Source organism: Canis lupus, chromosome 8, assembly GCF_048164855.1.
Source record: "Canis lupus baileyi chromosome 8, mCanLup2.hap1, whole genome shotgun sequence".
NCBI lineage: Eukaryota > Metazoa > Chordata > Mammalia > Carnivora > Canidae > Canis > Canis lupus.
The window spans coordinates 22918621-22944116 of record NC_132845.1 but is presented as its reverse complement, the minus strand read 5'-3'; the positions used below and the strand labels follow the sequence as shown (position 1 = coordinate 22944116).

The 25496-nt window shown below is 48.4% G+C and overlaps 1 long non-coding RNA gene across 2 annotated transcripts in view; it reads right to left on the bottom strand.

The window, feature by feature from the left end:
• Positions 1 to 25496, bottom strand: part of LOC140637990 (uncharacterized) — a 30487-nt gene that overhangs the window by 4569 nt on the left and 422 nt on the right. The gene's annotated exons all lie outside the window — the stretch shown is intronic.

Sequence of the window (25496 nt, the reverse complement as noted above, 5' to 3'; positions counted from 1 at the left end):
TGGAGATGGTGTACAAAACGTATAATAGGGATCCCTGGGTGGCGCAGCGGTTTGGCGCCTGCCTTTGGCCCAGGGCGCGATCCTGGAGACCCGGGATCGAATCCCACGTCGGGCTCCCGGTGCATGGAGCCTGCTTCTCCCTCTGCCTGTGTCTCTGCCTCTCTCTCTCTCTCTGTGACTATCATAAATAAATTTTTAAAAAAAATTAAAAAACAAACAAACAAACAAACAAAAAAAAACGTATAATAATGCCATGAATTAGGTCAAGGTAAATGAATAGAAGTCTTTCTGCTAAGGCGAAGAATATCCTTCTAATCAATGCAGACAACGGATGCTTTTTTCTATCCTTTGTCAAACACTAGATCTCCAAAAATACCTCCAAAACTATTTTTTGGAAAGGGAAAACTGAGTTGCCAGCTTTATCATGATAAATGAGGTCACAAACTTGACAGAGTCTCAGTAGGTGAGGGGTTTGGGGGTTTTGAGGTCCAGTATAAGGCAAGATTTTCTCTGCAGGCCCTTGATTAGAATTGAGTAAGGCATACAGTATAATAAAGACTGGTGAACACAGGAGAGGGTTCTCACTGAGGTGAAGGTTGCAGGGAGTCATGGGAAGTAAACAATTGTTTGGTGTTAATTATTGACCGGTTGAACCATCAAGTATTTGTTTAAATGTTTAAATGGTTTTGAGGAGGAAGTTCCTGTGGTGAGCAGTTATTTGCAACTTTAATCTTCTCGATAAATGTTTTCTGATATAGGAAAATGCTTATGTTGCAGAAAGTTGTGTGGGCACAAATAGTTTCTCCTGGCACTTTCGACAGGAGCCTACGACATCACACACTAAGACAGAATCCAGTGAAAGCAGCTCTTTAGGACAGCAACAATCTGCCACCCAGACCCCAGTAAGCCTTACTGAAGAGGGGGAAAGACACACACTTCTCATCTTTAAGGAGCAGCCTTAGGAGCACCTGCTGGCTCAGTTGGTAGAGCATGTGACTCTTGATCTTGGGTTGTAAGTTCAAGCCCCACATTGGCTATAGAGATTACCTAAAAAATAAAATCTTTTTTTTTTTTTTTTTTTAAAGGAGCAGGATTAGAGGGGAAGTCCTAGAGTAAAGGGATATGACAGCTTCTGTGGCTGGCGGTGGAACATGTCTCCCACGGGCCTGGGGACATGCTGAGAAGGGGGAGAATCCGAGCTGTGAGGTTTCTTAAATCACTCCTCCTGGCCTCACTGCCAGGTGGGCAGCTCTCCCACGGATGCCACAAAGGAAGTTACAGCAGGGGGATCCCTGGGTGGCGCAGCGGTTTAGCGCCTGCCTTTGGCCCAGGGCGCGATCCTGGAGACCCGGGATCGAATCCCACATCGGGCTCCCGGTGCATGGAGCCTGCTTCTGTCTCTGCCTCTCTCTCTCTCTCTCTGTGTGTGTGTGGGTGTGTGTGTGACTATCATAAATAAATAAAAAAATTTTTTTAAAAAAAGGAAGTTACAGCAAATCTGACCTCCGTCAGCGCCCCCCCCCCCCCCCCCCGGCCCCTGCTTCATAGAGGACTCATTCTGGCTGCTCCCCCCCGCCCCTTTAAGATTTTATTTATTTATTCATGAGAGACACAGAGAGAGAGGCAGAGACACGGGCAGAGGGAGAAGCAGGTTCCCTGCAGGGAGCCCGATGCGGGCCTCGATCCCGGGACCCCAGGATCAAGCCCTGGGCCCAAGGCAAGTGCTCAGCCACTGAGCCGCCCGGGCGCCCTGTGGCTGCGGTCTTACTCCCTTCGGAAGGCGCCCTTCCCACGCTGGGCTGGGGGATGGCAGGAGTTTCAAGCAGGACTCGTTCTGCTACCCTTGCCTATAGAATCACCAAAATCGCAGGGACTGGCCACCACTTCCTCTCCGAGGCCACCTAGCGCTGATGCCTGGCAGGTGGAACCTCCGCCGCCCGCGGCCTGGCTCCTCGCAGGCAGGCAGGCAGGCAGGCAGGTTTCGTTTCCTGACAAAAGAAATAGAGGCTCCAGTTCAAGTCAGCAAAAGAGCCGGAATCATCAACCAGGTCTTCGGACTCCGCCCAGAGCTCTTTCTGGGGTAAGAAATGTCCTATTTTTCATCCTGCAAATAATTGTGATAGAATCATTGTGTCAGGCTAGGGCTTCACATCCAAACACGAGAAACTGCTCCTACCAACCTGGAAACGTGGTCGCCCGTGGCTTCGATCTGCAAGGCCTTGCTACTCAAACATTCAGAAATACGAGTGATTCTTTTTTCCATTATGAGAGTAATAATGCTCATCCCAGAAAATGTGTTTTGAGAGTCGATTCTTGGATTTTTGTGTTTGTGAAGAAAAGGCTTTGGTCCTTTCTTGAGAAAGAGTGACCTCATCTTAAAGGAATGAATGCTCCTGGAAAAGAGCTGTGTGTCAAGGTCCCAGCGGTTTTATGTCTCTATGTTTCTAAGAGAGGACGGGGTTCTTTTCACTCTCCAGGAGAGTAAATAAGTTTTTATGTTCCTAAGGGCTTGATTTTTCAGTTTAACAGGCCATCCTGTCCTTTCCAACAAGCTGTTAAGCCTTATTGCATAAGAGACACGGAAGACAATGAGAGTCATTGTGCCCAAGAGCTGGGGTGGGGGCAGCGCTCCAGGCAGAGGGGCTCACCCGACCCTGACACCCTGACACTGAGGTGATCTGAAGGGAGGTTTGCTGGCCTCAAAGTGCGGAGAGATGGGATGGGACAGGGCTGGGGAGAGAGCACTGGTGGAAACGTTCTGTTGTCCGAGGGGCATGGCTGGACCTGTGCCCGCCCCCCTGCCCCAGGGCCCACTTAAGCTGTGGGGGCCCCTAGTGAGGGCAGGTACCCCAGGGACCCGGCAAGTGTGGCAAGTGCGAGGAAGTGAAGCTGCACCTTCCTTTTCGCACTTCTCTGTACCCCCAGGACACCTGCAGGGCCCCAGGAGCCTAGTCCTAGCCCAGGGCCGATTCCTGTTTCTGTGTCTAGTGAGTGGACAAGAACTGCTGGTGCCTCCCAGGCTGAGAGGTGGAGGATGAACAAGACACCAGTGTCACGGTACACAGAAATGTTATGCAAATCCTGCATGCTTCCCCGTCCCCACAAGCACCCCAATCTCTGCGGAGCCCTTCCAGATCTGGAGGGGTTGGCTCCAGCTCTCTCTCCCCGTCCGCAGGCTGTGGCAGCTGTACAAATGCAGCTTTTAACCAGAAAATTCCACCCTCTGAGAATGATGGGCCTCAGCGCTCAGGAACGCTGGTGACAGCATTCACCACCTTCCTTGTCCCCAAAGTCAGCAGCATCTCAGGCACCATGAAAAGCTGCCTGGGATTTTGAAATTTGGGCCTTTGCAGCAGAAGATGCCTATGAGTGGAAAGAATAAGTCCTGGTGTCAGCAGAGCAGTGAGTGCCCACGAGTGGCAGCTCGGGGATTCAGGGCCCCCTCACCACTGGGGGTGAGTGTGGGGCACATGTTCCTCCAGTCGCCCCTGCTTGGGGCCTAAGTGGGATCGGATGGCTTGTATGTGACCTCGCAGACATGATGCAAGTCCAACAGTCTCTTGGCTACCGTCTCTCCAATCACAGCAAGCCTCCCACTACCCCCGGGAGGCAAGTCTGAACCTTGGCTTGGGTATCCTGAGGATCACATGCATTTTTGTCTAATTAAATTGAATTTGATGACATATAAGCCATGTGTGTTAGGGGAATCATCCCTCCACCACCACCACCACCATCACCACCACCACCCACCCACCCCCCCTCAAGGTGTCCATGTCCTCATCCCCTAAACTGCGACTATGTTAGGTTGCATGGCAAAGGGGAATCAAGATTCCAGATGAAATTAAGTTGCTGACCAACTGGCCTTAAGACTGGGAGTTTAGCCTGGATTCTCCAGGTGAGCCTCATAAATACCAAGGGTGCCTAACAGGGAAGAGGGAGGCAAGGCCAGAGGTTGAAGTGATGCACTGGGAAGACCCAGCGTAACCCTGTGGACATCCTGATTTTCGCCCCATGAGACCCATGTTGGACTTGCGGCCTCCGGCTCTGTAACATGATGAAGTGGCGTCATAGAAGCCGAGTCTGTGGTAATTCGTTACCGCGGCCCTAAGGAATGAATGCACTAGTATTAACCATTCAAGAAACAGCCCTCTGGGTATTGACAAATGTTCCAGAGTCTTCAAACTCTGCTTCAAAAAGACAATGACTCTTGCTTCATTTTCTGGTTTCTCCAGATCTTGCGTCTCAAGGGGAAAAATAAAGCTCCTAGAACTCATGGCTGCAAAACCAGTTTGAGGAGTCTCAACTATGAGGGCAACCGGTATAATAAAGTGCACTTTCCCCAGTCCCCACCCTTGCCCATCCAGCCCAGTCTGGGTCAAATTCCAATCTCAGGTCCAGTTTAAATCTCACCTTCCCTCTGTCCCTGAGAAATCCCTGAAAGGGGGGGGGGGGGGTGCTGAGGCAGTCGTAGCTCTCTGGTCAGCATTAGCCTGCGCCCTTAACCTCTCCCCTGGGTGGGTCTTGCCTCACCTGGCCAGTTGGCTTGTTGCCAGCAACTATGGAGCAGCCTCTCAGGCCTCGGCCCAGGCAGTTCCCACAGGCTTCCTGCCTTCAGATATCTCCAGGTCTGGGCCTCAAAGTTTCATGGGTGCCTCTGAACGACAGGAACACAACTTGTGCCCCCCAAGAACTTTCCCAGTCCTGCCACATTCTGCTCCATTCAGCTGGCCCCCTCCGTCGTAGGGCACAGCCAGCTCTCCACCTCACTCTGGGGAGGAAGTCACCTGCCCCTGTGACCACCGCCTGGTCAGAATTCATCCTCTTCCCCCCCTTCCCGGGGCTCTGCTGCTATTGCAGAACGGAGTGGGGGGAAGGCTGCAGGCAGTCGTGGTCTGGCCCTTCTATAGAATGAGGGGCTCCTAACGCTCTGTTGTCTGGTACAGCAGGGGCCTCCACTTGTCCATGTAGCTTCCCATTCCAGCTGCCTTCCAAAAATCCCATCTTTTGATGATGCCTTCTCTAGAAATCTTCTTGGTTGGTTCTAACAACCACCACCCTATTAAGACGGAGGACCTGAAACACGGCTCTCTGGGTGAGGACTCTAAGAGTTAGATTTCAGCCCTGCAGAAGTAGAAATAGAAAAGAATCCAAGAGTTTTACTAAATACAGTAAATTAGTATCTGGGTGGACAGAAGCAAAGCCTATGAGACTGAGGCACTTCTCAGGAAACAGCCCTTCCCATTCTCTGAGCCTCCAGCTGCTCAGGGACTGATTTTGGCTCTGGGCAGAGCCACACTAGGGCCTCTGCCTGTGACCCAGCTCCTCAGGCCTCCCTGCGTACCCGGTGTAGGTGAGGCCAATGAGCAGTAATGTGTACCCACTTGTACCCTCTCACCTGCTCCTACCGGGCTTTCTCCCAGTAACCACCTCTGAGTCCCAAGTAGCTGAGGGTGCTCCCCTGGGAGGGTATGCCTGGATGTGCAGTTACTGTTACAAGTGCAGCTCTCTAACGCCCTGGAGACGGGAGTGGTCTGCGGAAAGGGGAGCACCCATAAAGGGTCTCAGAGTCATGCACTTGTGTCCTTAAGTCTTACAGGTGCTCTGGGTTTCATTTAACCAACGCTTTGCACTTCTAATATTCTTTTTTTTTTTAATTTTTATTTATTTATGATAGTCACACACACAGAGAGAGAGAGAGAGGCAGAGACACAGGCAGAGGGAGAAGCAGGCTCCATGCACCGGGAGCCCGACGTGGGGTTCGATCCCGGGTCTCCAGGATCGTGCCCTGGGCCAAAGGCAGGCGCTAAACCGCTGCGCCACCCAGGGATCCCTGCACTTCTAATATTCTAAGCGGTTTCCAAACATTAACCCACATGACCTCATAGCAACCCTCTGAGCTAGGAACCACACATGGATGGCTACTTGATAGGGGGAGCAGCCTTGAAAGCCACCCAAAGTCACTCAGTGAGTGGTGGGACAGAGCTGGAATTTTTTTTTTTTTTAATGTGATTTTATTCGTATGTTTTACTCCCAGCTCTTCTCCCTGTGGCCCAGTGACGTGACTGAGGAGCCAGGCTGAGGACAGATGCAGGCTGAAGTCAGAAGCGTTCCTAGCCCTGAACACCTGACGCTCTGCTCAGCGTGGCTCACTGTGCCCGGCTGTCTCCCTGGAATGAGTTCTCCAGAAGGTCCCTATACCCCCTTAAAGATAGACCACTATCCGGCAGCCCAGACAGCACCAGAGGGGCCCGAATTCCCAGCAGAGGAGGAGAAAGCTTTGGCTCTGCTGGGAGTGGTCTCCTTGATCTGATACAGAATTTAGGGTCTAGCTCTGACTGCTTTCCTCTCAGGCAGGATCTTTTAATTTTTTTTTAAAGATTTTATTTATTTGAGAGAGAGAGCCCACAAACGGGGGGAGGGACAGACTCCCCACTGAGCAGGGAGCCTGGTGCAGGGCTCCATCCCAGGACTCTAGGATTATGACCTGGGCCCAAGGTAGATGCTTAACCGACTGAGCCACCCAGGCACCCCTGAGCCAGGATCTTTAGAGAGTGACCATTTCTCCCCGCCAGCGGCTACTCCCTTCTCAACCCAAGAGGCTCTGGTGGCCTGATGAAGAGCAAGTAGGAGCATCACAGGCTCTGCAGGCCGGGCTGGAAGTAACCGCTAGTGATCTCTGAGCCGAGAAAGGACCCTGGGCTCCTCCACCCGCCCCGGGAATGGTGGCCCAGCCACAGGGGACGGCGTGCTCCGCAGGGAAGACCCACCTTGCCTTTGCCCCGTAAGTGCACCTGATTAAAAAACTCAGGTGTGATGCAATTGAAGACAAGAGTTGAAAAGACACCAGGTGGTTTCAATCTACCCTCAGTGTGAGGATGAAGGGGGCCCAGCCCTGCAGGTTCCCTCCCCCGCATTCCGAACCTGGGTGGGGGCGCGCCCGGGCACCCCAGCCCCGGGAGGAGGCTGGCCCGGCCCCAGCCTTGGAGACAAACAAGAGCTGGTGCCCTGGGAGGGGACGGCCACCCTCCCAGGCCTCCCTTCCCGCCAGGGTCTGGGCTCTTGCCTTCAATGCTAATGAGCAGCTCCTAAACACAAATACGCTCCGTGGCACCTGGAAGCGGGCAGAGTGACTTCGGGAGTGAACGTGGGCCAAGGCTAGGCCCCGGCCGAGTCAGGGTGGAGCCACCGTGGAGCGCGGTGGCCTGAGACGGCAGAAGGCTGGCTCAGGGGGGCCACGGGGCCACCCCGCAGTCATATACCTCAGTCACGGACACTTCCCCCTGACAGACGCGCAGGAGCAAGGCGCCCTCCCTGACACTCAGATATGCGGCAGCTTCCAGAAGGTCCAAGATCAGCCCCAGGCTCCGAGAACGCTTGCGTGATGATGAAAGCAGGCCGCACGCTGACATCCCTGCCCGGCCCTGCACCCGCGCCCCCAGAGCCGGGCGCTAAGTTGGCGGGAGACGTGCACAGGTGACGCTCTGAGCTCGTACTCAGGCCACTGGTGCCCGGAGAAGACCACTGGGGATGTGTGAGGCTCCTTGGAGCCCATTTGCCTGAGCACTTCCCCGCTCATGGAGAGAGAGCTGTAGGGAGCAGCAGCCCTGCCCGCACCCCTGCCCCTGCCCCTGCCCCTGCTGGGAAGAGGCCCAGAGGCCAACACCAGTGGGGCCGCGTTCCTCTTCCTGGGGCTGGGAATTCATTGTCCCATTCCCACGCAACCTGCTGGGATTCCTCTGGTCCTTGGAATGTCGGGCCTCCATCTCTGCCTCTGCCTTGTCTCTGTGCGGTGTCCCCAGGCCCCGGCCTGGGTGAAGGAGGCGGTCATGGTGATGCACCGCCCCCCCCCCCCCAGCTGCGTACCCCTTCCTCGGGCCTGCGTGCTCTGTGACTCTGCCCGGGGGTTTCTCTGTCTGCAGCGAGGTGCTCGGCCCCCAGCAGGCCAGCCCACATTTGCTGGGAGTTCGTGCCCTCCACCAGTGATGGAGGGAATTGGCAGGCACACCTCCCCAGCCTCCTGGCCCTGTGGATGTGGGGGGGTGGGGGGATCCAGGCAACCTCCACACCATCTCCCGGACATCCTCAGCCTGGGGACATTGACCTACTCGCTCAATGCATTTTGAATGTGCTTCCTTCTTTTCCTTCCTTCCTTCCTTCCTTCCTTCCTTCCTTCCTTCCTTCCCTTATCAGCGCCCTTAAACCATGGTGGCTGAGCAGCATTAGAAAGAGGGAACATCCAAGAGACAGTGCCTCCTTTAGGATTCCATCAAGGCTAAATCCACGAGAAAAGCAGTCCCTGACGAAGTGGGCTCTTCTTGGGTTAGTAATTACATCAGTCTCAGCAACCACAGGGCTTGGGGCCACTGGGGACACAACTGTGGCACCCTCATCCTTCTTTCTGTGGTGCCTGGCACAGGTATGACACTTACAGGTTCTCAGTAAACGCTGAACAAGGCAGAGATCACCCCAGGGAAGCTCCGTGGAAAGGGGCTCTTCAAAGACTCCCCCACCCCATGAAAGAGAATGTCTCTTTGACTTTCTATCCTTCTGAAGCCACTAAGGAGCAACAGTTGGGCGTCGCGCCATCCCATTTTTCTCTGGCACTGGAGGAGTCAACTTTCACTGCAGGGCTCCCGAGCTGACACAGGACTCCTCCCTTATGTAAGAATGGTGAGGCAATATCCAGGGGAGAAGCGGGGAGCTGGGCCTGCACTCCAGGGTAGAAGGCAGGGCCGTAGACTGCACATTGCCCTGACCCTCTAACCAAACAGGATGGACGGGGCTCTTCACATGCTGTTTCTACAGAGCCCACCCGCGGCACGGCTCCCACAATGTGATAATATTTGGTCATGGCATTTATTTATCGCACATAATTAGAGGGCAGGGAACCAGGAAGATGTTGAAACATCTTGGGTAGAGCTAAGCTTGGGAATAAGCTCGAGGAGTGCTGTTTCTTATAACCCTAACTGAATAATTCCTAAATAGTAAAAGAAGGAAAAAGAAGAGAAAAAAAAGTGCTGGCACTTGAAATGAAATCAAGTGATATTTGTCACCCACAGGTCTCAGACTCCTGGTCCCCAGAGACTCCCAGTCACTGCCTCGAGGTCTCAGAGTCTATCCATGCTCCCAGGTTAGTAAGCATGGGTTAAGACCTGGGAGAAACTGATGAACCACTGTGTCTGGGCCTTTCACTTCCTTGGCCTGAGTCACATCAGGCAAGCTCACCTCTCCTCCCCGAGCAATGTGGAGAAATGGGGAAGGTGCCCAGACCTGGGTGTGGTGTTGTTGGGATCTAGCCAGGCTCCAGATTTTCTGGCCAGATTCTCTCCCCAGAGCAGCCTGGCCAACTCACACAGGTAGCACCCTTGTGTTTTTGGAAAAGGAAGCACCAAATGGAATGGGAGAGGGGAGGAGGTTAATCAGGCCCCTCTGCCCAGGCACGAAAAGTTTGCTAGGAAATGGCTTTAAATGTCACAGATGGGGATCCCTGGGTGGCGCAGCGGTTTGGCGCCTGCCTTTGGCCCGGGGCACGATCCTGGAGACCAGGGATCGAATCCCACGTCGGGCTCCCGGTGCATGGAGCCTGCTTCTCCCTCTGCCTGTGTCTCTGCCTCTCTCTCTCTCTCTGTGACTATCATAAATAAATAAAAATTTAAAAAAAAAAATTAAATGTCACAGATGATTTGCCCCAGGAGGGACCCAGTCCCCTCTGGACTTGGCCCCTGTGAAGTATTCAATACTGCCAGCCACTGTTATTTTTCCCCAACTAAACTGTACATCCCTTGAGGGCAGAAGCTCATTCTCACAGCCTTAGCTGTTTTCCACACGCCTTGCAAATAACACACAGCCTTGAATGTGTTGATCTTTGATCTTCTATTGTATAGGACCATTTCCTTCTGGAAAGAAAAAGCCATGAAACTTGGTACAGGTTGTGAAAAAGACACTTTGTCCAATAAAATGATTTTCAGTTTCATATTTTAAAATAATTAACCTATCCACTGGAAAAAGGACAGTCTCTTCAATATGTGGTGCTAGGAAAATTGGACAGCCAGGTGCAGAAGAATGAAACTAGACCATTCTCTTACAGCATACACAAAGATAAACTCAAAGATAAACTTTTCATCAAAATGGATGAAAGATCTAACTGTGAGACAAGAATCCATCAAAATCCTAGAGGAGAACACAGGCAACACCCTTTTTGGGAACTTGGCCACAGCAACTTCTTGCAAGATACATCTATGAAGGCAAGAGAAACAAAAGCAAAAATTAACTATTGGGACTTAATCAAGATAAAAAGCTTCTGCACAGCAAAAGAAACCATCAACAAAAGTAAAAGACAACCTACAGAATGGGAGAAGATATTTGCAAATGACATATCAGATAAAGGGCTAGTATCCAAGATCTATGAAGAACTTACTAAACTTAACAGCAAAGAAACAAACAATCTAACATGAAATGGGCAGAAGACATGAACAGAAATTTCACAGAGGAAGACCTAGACATGGCCAAAAAGCACATGAGAAAATGCTCCGCATCACTGGCCATCAGGGAAATAGAAATCAAAACCACAATGAGATCCCACCTCACACCAGTGAGAATGGGGAAAATTAACAAGACAGGAACCAACAAATGTTGGAGAGGATGTGGAGAAAGGGGAACCCTCCTGCACTGTTGGTGGGAATGTGAACTGGTGCAGCCACTCTGGAAAACTGTGGAGGTTCTTCAAAGAGTTAAACAGATCTGCCCTATGACCCAGCAATTGCACTGCTGGGGATTTTCCCCAAAGATACAGATGCAGTGAAACAGCAGGACACCTGCACCCCAGGGTTTATAGCAGCAATGTCCACAGTAGCCAAACTGTGAAAGGAGCCTCGGTGTCCATCGACAGATGAATGAATAAAGAAGATATCGTCTTATATACACGATGGAATATTACTCAGCCATTAGAAAAGACAAATACCCACCATTTGCTTCGACATGGATAGAACTGGAGGGTATTATGCTGAGTGAAGCAACTCAATCGGAGAAGGACAAACATTATATGGTCTCATTCATTCGGGGGAATATAAAAAATAGTGAAAGGGATTAAAGGGGAAAGGAGAGAAAATGAATGGGAAATATCAGAGAGGGTGACAGGACATGAGAGACACTTAACTCTGGGAAACAAACAAGGGGTAATGGAAGGGGAGGGGTGATTGGGTGACAGGCACTGAGGGGGGCACTTGGCGGGATGAGCACTGGGTGTTATGCTATATGTTGGCAAATAAAACTCCAATAAAATTTTTTTTTAAATTTGAAAAATAAAATAATTAACCTAGATGTCCACAACTATGGTTTGTCCTGGAATGTTTAAACGAGGATAATAGTTGAAAGCTGAAATAAGCAAAGCAAGCCAGAAATAATCTAGCCTGTTTGGGTGAACATCACAACAGGTCTTTAGGAAAGCATGCACAATTATACTTTCAGAAAATAAACCTTTGCCTGAGGCCTGACTCTTGGCAGACAAAATGGTCCAGACAGGCATCTCCCTGCCCCAAAGATGCACCTTGGGCTGCTGCTAAGTGCTTCCTGGGCAGACCGTGGTGGGCAAGTAAGTGCTCTGTGTTACTCTAGCTCAGCTCCACGGCAGGACACACAGCCTCACTGTCATCAGCTAGGAAAGACCAGACCCCTTCTGCTCTAACGTTCCCTCACACCCTATCTTGCTGTTGTATAATGGAAAAGGGCCTAGATGTGGGTCTGGGAGGTGACCTACATTCATGGTCCCTCCTGGCCACTCACTAGCTGTGTGACCTTAGTCGACTCACTCAGCCTCTTTGGGCCTCACTCATAAAGGCCATAGACCTATAGATTAATGGATGGCTACATCTATAAAATGAGGAGGGTAGGGCCAGATAGTCTGTGAGGACAGTTCCAGCTCTAAATCCTGGCATCCTCTGAGATGTGAGAGAGGGTCGGCTGCTGGCAGCACAGGGCAAATGGGTGCTGGTGCCCGGAGCACTCTCAAAGACCACGTCCACATTCTTTTTTTTGCCACTCCCAGGAGGTACCCACAAAGGCACGTCATAGAGTACTATCCCTGGGTATAGATGGCAAATATTAATTTGAATCATTTAATAAATCAACATTTGCGGAGGATCTCCTGCAGAACAATGGGCTATGGGGTCATGTTGTGTGGATATAATACACCCTTGCCCTCGGGAAGGCCAGGGTCCACATGCCAGCTCCAGCTGCAGCAGGCCGTGGGGCCCTAGGCATACTACAGCCTCTCTACGTACACCTCTTCGTCTGCAAAAGATGATAAACTTATTTTGCTTGTTGTAAGAATTAGAGAGGATACGTGTAAAGCATGTTAGACTGTTTCTAGGATTGGATTGTTAAGAAATAGATATTATGTGGTAAGCTCCTAGCATGGTGCCTAGCACCTGGTGGGTTTGAAATGAATGGTAATGACTAGTTACTATTAATATGCTCTCATCATCATTTTCAGCATGGGCAGCATTAATAAATGCTTCTCGGAAGAGAGGAGACTGGCAAGGGCCCTGAAGGAGAAATGGGTCTCAGTGGATGGTAGGTAAGTGCCAATCTGAGACCTTCCTTCCTTACTGCCAGACATGTGGCATATCTCTTGTCTGTCATTCATTCCTAGAAACTCCTTAGACCCACCCTCCCACAGGGCTTTCTAATCGGAAATACAACTGTCAGCAGGTTTTTCTTGTTTTCAAGTTAAAATCAAGTTCAGCCCACATGTATTTCTTTGGGTATTAACCCTACACAGCGCTGCCCCGTGAGCACCCATCTCCTGCTTTTTGAGAGACGCAATCTCTGATCTCCTTGTGGCTGTCCAGAAGGTGGCTTTGTTATCCTCAATGCAATCTGGGGCCTTGGAGTCTCTGCCCTTAAGTGGGGCTCATGCAGCCGCCCCTAGAGGAATGTAAGAAATCCCTCAGATCTCTAAAGAATCTGGATTAATGGGGCTTCTTGATGGGCAAGTTGACCTGCTATAAATACTAGCATCTTAACTCAAAGGCTTTCGAATTCTTGCTTCTTAAAGCTAGTTCTTTGAATAACTCCATACACATCACCACAAGTTTTTGCTTTTTTCCTATGCTCCTATTTTTCTCTGAAACTGTATGACAAAATGTAACAATATTTTGTTAACATTAATAAAATACATTTGTAATGTAATGTATAGAAAGGGTTTTTACTTCTTTGGCCTCACCTCCCTTTTCCCCTTACTTTCTCTCTCCCACAAAAGCTTTACTTTCTCAAGTGCCCATTCTTCTTTCTGTAGGGAATATCGTAATAACTGCAAAGTATTGACTAATAAATACATGCCAGGAATGGACAAAATTCTTCATGTACTTTATTTCACGTAATCCTCTCAACAACGCCCTGTCCTAATCCTCATTGTATTATTACCGTTCTTATTTTACACCTGAGAATGGTAGGATAGGAGAGGTTAAATAACTTTCCCAAGGTCACACAGCCGGGAGGGTAAACCTACGACTTGAATCCAGAATGCCAATGACTGTTCTCCTCTTTATCATTACATTACATTCTCCAAGTTTCTAGAGACCATCAACAATCCTCTACACTGCTTTTGGTGGTCCAAATAATTATATTCCTGGGGGCCGAGTGGTTGCTCCATTCTAAATAAGTTATTATATCTTTTAAGATAAATTATTATATCTAAGGAAGCAGTTATAAGGCACCTTAAAGCAACTGCCCAGATTGGCATTTTGATCCAGTATACTTGACAGTGGGATGGCCAGCCTTGTGGCCTTGCAAAGATTGTGGAAACCACAGCTTAATACTCTTAGGATAGCAGACCTGGACATCCCATGTATCCCACCACTAAAGCCAAGTTCTGTTACCCCCACCCCCCAAAAAAAATCCTTCAAATATCTTTTCTCAGTAATACAATAGCATAGCTAATGACAGTTTCTGCACTTTACGGGCCCCAGACCTCAGGATCACCAGGAAATAAAGCAGCACGCCTGGAAAGTCGCAGAGTCAGGGTAAGTGCAAAGTGGGTGCATCTCAGCACACCTCCACTGCAAGAAGGGTTTCATAAGCTGTGTGTTGCTCCAAGAAAGGGCTACTGCTCCCTATATCTTTTTAGCTCCATACCACTTCCTAGGCTTCTGCATCTCTGGAACTTTTCCATCTCGGGGAATAACTCCAAAGTCTTAATTCTAATGCAGAAGGTCTACAGTATTTGTATATAATGTAGAAGGAAAGTCAGATGGACAGTGGTCTTGAATGAGATCCTAATATACCTGCTATTTCTGCCTGACAACCAAAGAGATGAAAGGAACATGTCCATAGCAGAAATGGATGGTGGCCTAAGGTTGGGTTAGGCATGTAGGTCTCTTAGGTTAATTAAAGGAGGAGGCCGTTAGACTGGGGGGAGGCTCTAATGTCATGACAGCCTATGGAGAGCTACCCAAATCTAAGCCTGAAAGTGCCTCAAGATTATGAAATCAAACCCTAAGGACAACCAACCACAAACAGCCAACTAGACTTTAAGCTACAAACACGTAATTTCCTATCTTTGCTCCTCTACTTTTTTATATAAGTCTCCCCAAGTACATATACCCTCAGTTCCTGTCCTCGAAGCACTTTTGACAACTTCTGGTTTGGCGCTGCCTCTTGGAAATCAATTTTTGCTCAAATAAACTCTTTAAAATTTTGATCTATGCCTCAGTTTATCTTTTAACACTTAACCCTCTGAGTTCCCCAGAGCTAACATCTTCAGATCCAAAGAGGTGATCCCCTGGCAGTTATCAACTAAGAAAGAGGAATAGTACTTCTTGGAGGGCCCTTGGAAATGCGGTGGTGATATGGTGGTGATAGAGTGATGGGGGTGGGGGAGTATTGCCAGCATTTAGTGAATGGGCCAGGGATGCTAAACATCCTGCAGTGAGGGGACAGCTCTGCACTGTGAGAAAAGTAGCATCTCAGATGTCAAGTGCACTCCTGTGTGGGTCCCGGCCCTCAGAGTTGTGCTCCGCTCTGGATCCAGGCTGGAACTCTGCACAGCCAACCTGAGTTTTATCTTCAGGGGACTTTGTTGGAAAAGGACTGATGCCATCATCAGCCTCATCCTCAATAAATGTGTACAGAGAGCCTGTGACACGGAGGCAGGGCGTTTACCCAGGGGAAAGTAGGGAAATGCAGTGAAAATCAAGTGGCCTTGAAAACATGACTCTTGCTCTACTACAATTGTCCAGGAGACCAGCATTTAATTTATAAATTAAATAAATTAATTTTATAAATTAATTTATAAATTTAGGAATGTGATATGCCCCCCTGTTTCTTCTCTCTCTTTTTCTAGATAAATAAGGGTTGGCTCCATGAAACCAGGAAAAAACAAAATCCATACATACAAATTTCCAGTAACAGTTCTAGTCAGTGTACTATCTTCTCATGTGATATACTTTCAAGGCTACAGGCTTCTCAAAATAATCAACTAATTAAGTAATAATTAAAAGACTCTTGATTTACACGAGGCTCTGCTCTACAATAATACCACAGTCTTATCACTTGAGTGGGCATTTTGTTTTGTTTTCATTCCAAATTTAGTCCATACAAAATTACATATGAAAAGTAGAGTAATTCTCTGACATTCTGAAATTATTTTCAAAATTGCTGAAGGCATTTTGTCCTAAATACTCACATGTTCTTCAGCTGCCAAAGAAATTAATGAGTGATGCAGGAAATACTACATTTTATTACCTTAGCAAGAGTCTGCATTTTCTGAAAATCGATATATGTATTTGAAGACACACCTACTCTGTGTTCTAAAGTAAACTTGTCTACGGGAGCTTTCCCTTGAATGATCCTGGTGCTAACTCATCGTGTTTTCTATGTCTCAGTGCTAGTGCCCTGCGTTACCTTCCTTGCATAGGCTTTGGACATCTTTCACCTCTGTGCATGCCACCGAAAGGTGTGTTTTCATATCCGATCTCTCACCAACTATTTTGTGTTACATCTGATATTGCCTAATGTGCATTTCACATGGAGGTCCTATTTCCTTTTCAACAATGTCCCCAAACACCACTTCTCCCTTCTACCTCTCCTGTTCTGTCAGTTCTCTGGGCTCCTTCTTATCCTTTCCAATGAGGGAGAAATCAAGGAGAAGGAAGAAGGAAGGGAAAGAGGGAGGGTGGATTTATTTTTTTCTCCCTTCCTTTTTTTTTTTTGTAGGAGGGGGTATATTTTTTTATTGGAGTTCAATTTGCCAACAGATAGCATATCACCCAGTGCTCATCCCGTCAAATGCCCTCCTCAGTGCCCATCACCCAGTCACCCCATCCCCCGGCCCATCTCCCCTTCCACTACCCTTTATTCATTTCCCAGAGTTGGGAGTCTCTCATGTTCTGTCTCCCTCTCTGATATTTCCCACTCATTTTCTCTCCTTTCCCCTTTAATCCCTTTCACTATTTTTTATATTCCCTGAATGAAGGAGACCATATAATGTTTGTCCTTCTCCGATTGACTTACTTCACTCAGCATAATGGGAGGGTGGATTTAAGTGCAATCTGTAGTCCGTAATACCTTATGCTATTATCAGCACCCACTCCCTCTCCACACCCTGTCACCCCATAACAGATATGAAATCTCTGAGGCTAGATGCTTTTGTTCCCAGATTCCACAGCAGTCAATAAGGTTGACGATGATGAAGACAATGACCTCAATCAAATTTCCTTTGATGATGGGGAACAAGAGCTTGAATAATATATAATAAAATGATAAAAACCCAATCCAAGGACACCTGGGTGGGTGGCTCAGCAGTTACACGTCTGCCTTCAGCTCAGGGTGTGATCCTGGAGTCCCGGGATCGAGTCCCACATCGGGCTCCCTTCAGGGAGCCTGCTTCTCCCTCTGCTTATGTCTCTGCCTCTCTGTGTGTGTCTTTCATGAATAAATAAATAAAATCTTAAAAAAGAAAACCAATCCAATCCAAAGTAGATTAAGCAAAAGCAAATTTCTCAGCATAATACATTGAAAAGTCCAGGTTCCTGGGACTTAGAGCACCACTGGACCTGGGGGCCCAAATACTGTCATCAAAACCTGTTCCCTGCCTCTTCTTCAGCTCTACTTTCCCCTGTCTCAGTTCCATTCTCAGCCCAGGCTTTCCCAAATCAGGCAAAGACAATCAGCGGCACCACCACAAAAAGAGTACCACTTGAGCATGGGCCTCACCAAAGTTCTGGAGCTGACTCCCATTTGCTCTGATTGGCCCAGTGTGCTCATCTGATGTGCTCACCTCTAAACCAATCAGAGATGATGTGCCCTCATTGGCTAGGTTGGGGTCTAGACCAGTGGGTGGTGCAGCCTCAGACAAAACACATGGACTTTGGTGAAAGAAGAGAGATGCCAGAAAAAAGAAAAAAAAAAAAAATGGACACCAGCCGTCAAATACCACAGGTGTTTACCATAATCCCAAACGATGATACCTATCATACAGGGTTGTGGTAAAAAGTAAGTCACATGGATTCAAAAGTCTATAAATCATAAAACCATTATATCTAAAAAGTTTTTTTATCATTAAGTAGATAATTCTGCTTTTCCACAGACAAGAATAGAGATAGGTTGCATCGACACTACAAGAAAGGCAGTGGCCATTGCCCGTATAGCTAGAAGGTCAAGGGAGACTCCAGTGGCAGAGGAAGTCATGCTGGGTTTTGTGGACAGTCTGTTGTGCTGGGAAGGAGCCTGGCCATGCAGATGCAGACCATGGTCTTGGCTGCATCTTCTGTTGCCCGTGAGAACTTGTACATAGCACTTAATCTTTCTGAGCCCTACTTTCTTCAACTGTGAAATGAGACCCATCACACTTTTTAACACCCCATTCCTGTGAGGGTTAAAATGTATGCAAAGCCTTCATGGTGCCTGGCACATCACAGATAGTCATTAAATATTAGAAACACTTACCCCCCTCTCTCCCTTGCTTCCAGGACTCATTGTGTTACTTTATTGCTATTGAAATGTGGAACCTGGAAAATCTCTCTCTCTCTCTCTTTTTTTTTTTTTAGTAGTAGAAACAGAAGTAAATCAAGTTAGTCTTATTAGTATTATTAATTATTTTTTTTAGGATTTTATTTATTTATTCATGAGAGACAGAGGCAGAGACACAGGTAGAGGGAGAAGCAGGCTCCATGCAGGGGGCCCTATATGGGACTTGATCCCAGGACTCCAGGATCATGCCCTGGGCCGAAGGCAGACGCTCAACCACTGAGCCACCCAGGCATCCCGATTATGATTATGATTATGATTATGATTATGATTATGATTACATTGCTATTTAGACATTTTCTAAATACCCAATTGAGGGAGAGGGAAATCTGGAAATGGAACCAGGAACTTCGTCCTAAATATCCACTAATCTGGGCCATGAACTTTGGTTTCAGACATTGTTATCACACTTATAACACTAAGTCACACAGCACACAGGCCGGGGAACAGCTGTGGTGTTATAAAATTATCTTCCAAGGTGCAAAAGTGCAACTTTCAAGGCAACCTGTGAGTCATCAAAGGAAGTGAAACGAAATAGGGAGACCATCACCCATAAGGAAGACGTGACTAAGCGAACAAGCCTCCGTGAGCATATTTTCGGGGGATACTTTGTGCAAAGTTGTTGGGGGGAGGGGACGGAAGTCATCAAGATTATAACATGGGGGCTTTCTTCCTGAAGGAAGTCGAGAGTTGCTTCGGCAAATGCCACACTAAGTCCTTTCTGCCAACCCCTTGGTCCTCCCCTCTGTGCACCAACAGTTGGCCTCCTGGGGGAAGCGGACTGGCTCTCCTCAGGACTGCCACCCTCCTTGCTTTCCTTCCCCGAAGAACATCTAGAAATGCCAGGGCTCAGGAAAGACTGTCTCCGTCCTCTGCCTTCACCAACTTGCAGAACCACAAGGACCCAACTTAGGAGCCCACGGGAGTCTCCCAGCCATTCCCCAGAAAGATCCTGGCCCATCCTTCTCATAAAAGCAGTGACACAAGGAATTCCATGTCCACGCAGCATAAACAGTGTTCATCTGGGTGGATCGCCACCTGCCTGGGGTGGACACACAGGCACGGACCAACCCCCTTCCTTCTCCACTTGCCTCCAGCCGGCCACCTCACCTCGTGCCCCCGGAGCATCGGACGCTAACGTGTGTGATGTCCTCAGCCTGGGGGGAAAGGGGCTGATGCTGCAGGTTTCAGTAATCGGCTTCTGAGCAGCTAAGCCAATTCAGCTGATAAGTATTAAGAACTAGAGAGAGAGGGGCGCCTGGATGGCTCAGTGGTTGAGCCTCTGCCTTTGACCCAGGGTGTGATCCCGGGGTCCTGAGATCGAGTCCCGCATCAGGCTCCCCGCAGGGCGCCTGCTTCTCCTTCTGCCTGTGTCTCTGTCTCTCTCTGTGTGTTTCTTTAAAAAGAAAGAAACTAGCAGGACCGACTTTACTGAGTCACTGTCCCTGTTGAGGATGGAGAGTGGGTCACCCAGCTGTAGGACACTGTGGCTTCATGAGGCTTTGCAGCAGAAGGTCCGGCTCATCAGTGCTAACTCCGTGCCTCAGGAAATCTGCACGCATTGATTTGGGGTCCCTTCCTCAGTCTTGGAGAGGGGGCAGAGAGGGGTGCCAGTGCAGGGGTTCAACAAAAGAAGGGGCTCCTCATTAAGCTCCAGCCCAAGCGGCCCGAGGAACCTCATGGCCATGGGCAGATGTTCCCCCTTCTGCAGCTGGATCCCTGGTCTCCTCTTCTGTCTGGCTGCCAGAGTTCCATCCAGGCCAAACTCCAAAGGTAACAGCAGCTGATGCCTTCTGGAATGCACCAGCTGGCACCACCTGCACTGTCTTATCATATCATATGCTTGTCTGGCACTGTCTGCCTGTCTTTAGTCTCCTATTTCCCGGGAGACCACATGTGGTCCCTCAACTCCCTGGCTACCTAGACTGGAAGCTCCTGGAAGGGCCACATCCAGTTCCCGTTTCCTCCCCAGCTCTCAGCATCCTGCTTTGGGCAAGGCTTAGTGAGCACTTACTGTTTTCCAAATACCCTCTTGGCCAATTTCAAGTGAACCTTTAACATTCAAGGAGCGCCTGGCCAAATGCATGGCCAAAGTCACTAGAATCATCCTGACCCGGCAGATACGGACATGAAGTTGGTTGGCTCAGTCCCGTCACCGCTGGAGCTCTCACCTGACCCTGCACACTCTCGGTGAACCACCATAGGGGCTGAGGCAGGAGAGAAGGGGAGCAAGAGGAAGAGAGGGATTAGGAAAGGGATCCAAAAGAGAGCGGAGAGAAGCAGGCAGGTGAGCAGGAAGGGACTAGGACAGGAAGGGACAGACACACCCAGAGAAAGAGGGAGAGAGAGAGGACAGGAAGGGCCGGGGAGGACGCCGAGAGTGCGCAGAGTACCCGGGTAGGTCAAGGAAACGGTTACCCGCTAACACATTTGGATACAGCCCCTATCACTCCTGCGTTGTCCCAGCCAGTGTTGAGTCAAGACCAAGGACAGTCAAAGCTGACTAACACAGGAGCCAGAGGCTGCGTCATTCCCATGATGAGCGGCCCACGGCAAGCCCGAGAACGACAGAATGGTGCCTCTTTTTATGTTGAGTTATTAGCTGGGGCCTCATCTTTATGACTTTTGAGAAGGAATTAATATAGCTCACACCTCCAAGAACAAATAAAATGGGGAGATTACCTCATGCGTGAGCAATCAGACAGCAATATGACTGGAACCTAAGGGCTGAAGGGGAAGAGCGGCCACCTAGAGCTGCCCACGCTCCCTACCCCAAGGCCGCCGTGCTGGGGGCTGAGGGACACCTGGAGGAGTTAGGCGTCTGCGCTCTAGGGCCTGCTGGCTGCCCCTGCCACCTCCAACACTCGTGTCTGAGATTCACTGGGGCCAAGTGGGTGAGAAAAAAGAATAGAACCTAAACAAATTTCTTATTCTCAAATGGTTGACTTGGGTTCCAGGATTGGTGAGATCCATGAAATAAAAATGAATCATATCATATGCTTTTCTACGTGTTCTGGTGCTTCTTTTCCTGGTTGGACTGGTTCTTATTTGAGCCCTTTGGGGGCCATGAAAGGTCAAGGCATCAGGACAAGGACAGGCATCTCAGGAACTACCGAAAAGACCTCAGAGACACTGTGGCCTCAAGACAGTAATTCCTGAAGGCTCTGCACTCTTTAACTATCGTCACAACAGGGGAAAACCACTGAAGTCTCTCCTGTGGAGATAGAGGTGTATGTATGTGGGTTCTGTAGGAACACTGAGCACTCAGATGGCGATGTGGTGATGATGGTGATGATGACAGCTTACATTGATTAAAACGTAAAATGTGGGATACCTGGGTGGCTCAGCAGTTGAGCATCTGCCTTCCGCTCAGGGTGTGATCCCAGAAGCTGGGATCGAGTCTCACATTGGGCTCCTTGCAGGAAGCCTGCTCCCTCCCTCTGCCTATGTCTCTGCCTCTCTCTCTCTCTCTCTGTGTCTTTCATGAATAAATAAATTTTTTTTTTTTTTAAAAAAAGCAACATAAAATACACTGGGCACTATGGTGGGGGACTTACATGCAGTGTCTTGCTTAACTCTCACATTCACTCTATCAATTACATATTGCATACATTCATCAATTTAGGTGGGAAACATACTGGTGGGGAAGATGCTAAAAAAACCCCAGCTCCAAAATGAATCAGACTGAAAAAACCCACCTAGAAGTCTTGGCAAAGATGTACCCCTGAGTGTCATCATCAGGGCCGGTGTGCCCCTGGGACCTAGCACAGGCTCTTCCTTACATTTTATTTCAAACTTGAGCACTTAGCACCACTGCTGTTGCCACTTACATTCACGCTACCATTGTCTCTCACCACGACCACAAATAGTAGCTAATAAGCTCTTCTGGGGTGCCAGGCATTGTCCTAGGCACTTTTTCTGTGTTTGACTATTTAACCCAAGATAGAAATCATTACTAAGACCACTGTGTTGCACAACTCCAAGTGGTAACATTCACAATGTGTTCACTGGGCTCCAGGGGCTGATTCCACCTGGAGTTGCGCAAGGTAGCACACCTTACTATTATCATCTCCATTTTACATATCAGGAAACTGAGGCACAGAGGAGTTATTTAACTTGGCTATGTTCACACTGCTCCTTAATGGCATAGGCATGCCTCAAACCCCAGCAGTCTGGCTCCAGAGTCTTACCACTATGTTACATTGCTTCTCCTTCTCTTCATTAACACCCTAAGTGGCCTTTCTGCTTCTATTTTGCCCTTTTGTATTCTCTAGTAGACAGACTGATCCTTTTAAAACATATAAACAGTATTGTGACTCAAACCCTACAATAACCTTTAGTCCCCTAAAACACACTCTGAACAAACTCCTTAGCATGCCCCACGAGGCCCTATGTGGCCTGGCCCCTGGCCATGCCTCTAGGCTCCTCACCAACAACCTTCTCCCCAGCTTACTCCACTCCAGCCACACTGGCCTTTTTTTTTTCGTAAGATCACACCAATTTTGTGTCCCACCTCCGGGCCTTTGCACCTGCTATTTCTTTTGCCTCTGCCATGTACTTTGCCCAGATCCTCCTGTGGATTTACTCCTTACCTCATTCAGGACACTGCTCTGTCTTGTCTAGAGAGGGTACCCTGGTCTTTCCACATAAAATATCCCCCACCTGCTGGTCTCTATCCCATTACTCTCCTCTTCTTTCTTCATAGCACTTTACAGGACTTGAAATTATACCACAGAATTATTCATCTGTTCGATTATTACCCTCAAATGTAAGCAGGGACTTTGTCATCCTTAAACATGGAGTCTCCAGGGCCCTGGAGAGAGCCTGATACATCATAGGAACTGAATAAATATTGACTGAGTATACAAATGAGCAAAGTTCCTGGAAAGCAGGGCTACAAGAGCACTGGCCCAGGGATGTAGTTCTCAAGAAGAACCAACAAGGCAGAGGAGGATGGAAAAAGGAGAAGAAAGAACAAAAATGTGCTATTCATTTCAATTTAACTGCATTTATTTAGTTTTTCTTTCCCATGAAGCTTAGTGACACATAGTATCTCATTCTTCTTTTTTTAAAAAGATTTTATTTATTTATTCATGAGAGACACAGAGAAAGACAGAGACATAGGCAGAGAAGCAGGCTCCCCGTAGGGAGCCTGAATGGAGAACTCAATCCCAGGACCCCAGGATTGCGACCTGAGCCAAAGGCAGACACTCAACCACTGAGCCACCCAGGTGTCCCCCCCACCTTTTTTTTAAAGAATCTCATTCAATTCGTACAACTGCTGCAGCAAGTAATTTTAGCGAGAAAGGGGAAATAAGAGAATAGTGGGCAGAAGCATATTTGCATCAATTCCTTGACATACTCTTTGTATAAACAGGAAAGAGCCTGTAATTAAAGAAACAGACTCTGAATTGCTTATCTTTATGTAGCCTGAACCACAGGATTTTGTGTTTGTTTTTCTTATGACTCAATTCCATGAATCCTGTAGCCTATTTATTGAATTCACTTTTATTATAGCTTCAAGATTAAAAAAAAAAAAAGGTTTATTTCTACCATCCACTGTTCTCTCAACTCAGCTCTTAGAATTTCCCCCCCAGGTTTTATGTGTATTAATTCAATTCACTGGCCAACCGTGAGTTGTTTCCATAAATTGTTTTGCCAATTTTTCTAAGGATGAGTTTTTCTAAGGATGTGTCCAAACTAAAATGTTTATAATAGCATTGCACCAGCATTTTAACCAGTTGTTCATTTTCATCACCTGTTGAAACAGTGACCTAACAGCTTGCAAGACGAAATCTCTCACACAGTGTTCTAATCTGAAATCCTGAGGCCCTTGATCCCCACTCTCAAAAAAAAAAAAAAAAAAAAAAACTCCCTCTTTATTAAAAGAAAGCACTCCTCAGTGGGTCAGGCCCCTCCTTGCCTCCTTGTCTAGCAAAGCACTGGCTGGTTGGTTGGTCTGCGGTCAAAACCGAATTTACACAATGAGGATGTGGCTTCTGCCCTAGGGTTGTGCAAAACGGGGGACTCTCACAGACCTGGGGCTTTAAGCAGAGTCCCAACTTATGTAACAGCAGCTCCAGCCAGAGGCTGATCATCCCGCTGATGAACCTGAGTAACCCCTCCACCTGCCCCCTGTGCAGAGGTGGGAGCCCATAAATCCAGATGGGGGTTGGGATTAGGGTCAGAAGACACCCTTTTAGAGCTCAGACCCACATAGTGCTGATGTAGCCCACAGCCGCTCCCCAGAGGTGTCAGGAGCCCTTCAAGGGCTGTTAATGCTGAAACAGTAGCACAGCCCTGCCCAGAGATGCTTAACAATCCTGTCAAAAAGAATGGAAATGGTACATCAGTGTAGCTTCTGAGAGGGCTTCTGGAAACTCATTCCCTTCTTCCTGTCCTGATGAAAGGTATGGGAATTGGCATACGCTACTAAACCCCAGTGCTCGCCCACCACAGCGTTCCGGGCACTTAACTTCGTGGTAGGACATTCTGGGGGATCCCTTCTCCTTAGAACCTGCCTGCCCCACCTGCCAGAGTCAATGACCCTTCACGTTACTGAAAACTTACAAGTGCTCTAAATGATTTACTCTTGCTTAAATATCTGTGTTAAATGTTGTTTTTATGGATTTTATTTATTCATAGGAGACACAGAGAGAGAAGCAGAGACATAGGCAGAAGGAGAAGCAGGCTCCCCATGGGTAGCCTGATGTGGGACTCGATCCCAGGACCCCGGGATCACAACCCGAGCCGAAGGCAGACGTTCAACCACAGTCATCCAGGCATCCCTATGTTAAACATTTTTTATTTCCTCAAAATCTTGTGTACCCTAGAGAGCAATGAGGGTCAGATCCTTTTCGCCTTGCCAACTTAAGGCCATTGGTATGAAAACCTTTGCTATGAGACCATTCTGAGCTCTGCCTTGCCCCCTGGGGTTACCCGAAGCATGCTGGCTGTTTGCCCCTGCCCTCAGTGGGTCTGGTGGTTGAGATGCCTCCGTTAGCCATTAGTGGCCCTGGATCATTGCCTGGAAAAGAGACTGAGGATATTCTGTAAACTGTAAGGTGTGGTACCCACGTCTGGTGTTGGCATTAGGGGTCTCTACCCTGGAGAGAGCTGGGTTTGCTTAGGTTTGTTTTCATTCATCTTGATTGTTTGTGATGTGGAGTCAAAATATCAGGATTCAGATTCCAGGTCTTCTTGCTACTCAGCCTCAGATTGCCCAGGTTCAGTTCACAGGTCAACCGGCAGTCACATCTTTGCAATGACCTTCCCCAACAATCTCCCCAGGGCCTGTCTGCGATCTTCCATGGGGTAAAAGCTCGCCAGGTATTAGCTCAAGTGGAATGGAGCCACGAGTCCACCCAACTTGAAGAGAATCGAGAGTGCAGGAAGCTGGAAGGAAATGAAACCTGCTCTACTCTTTCCCCCTTCCCACCCTTTCAACACTGACTTTGGCACTCTTCCTCTCT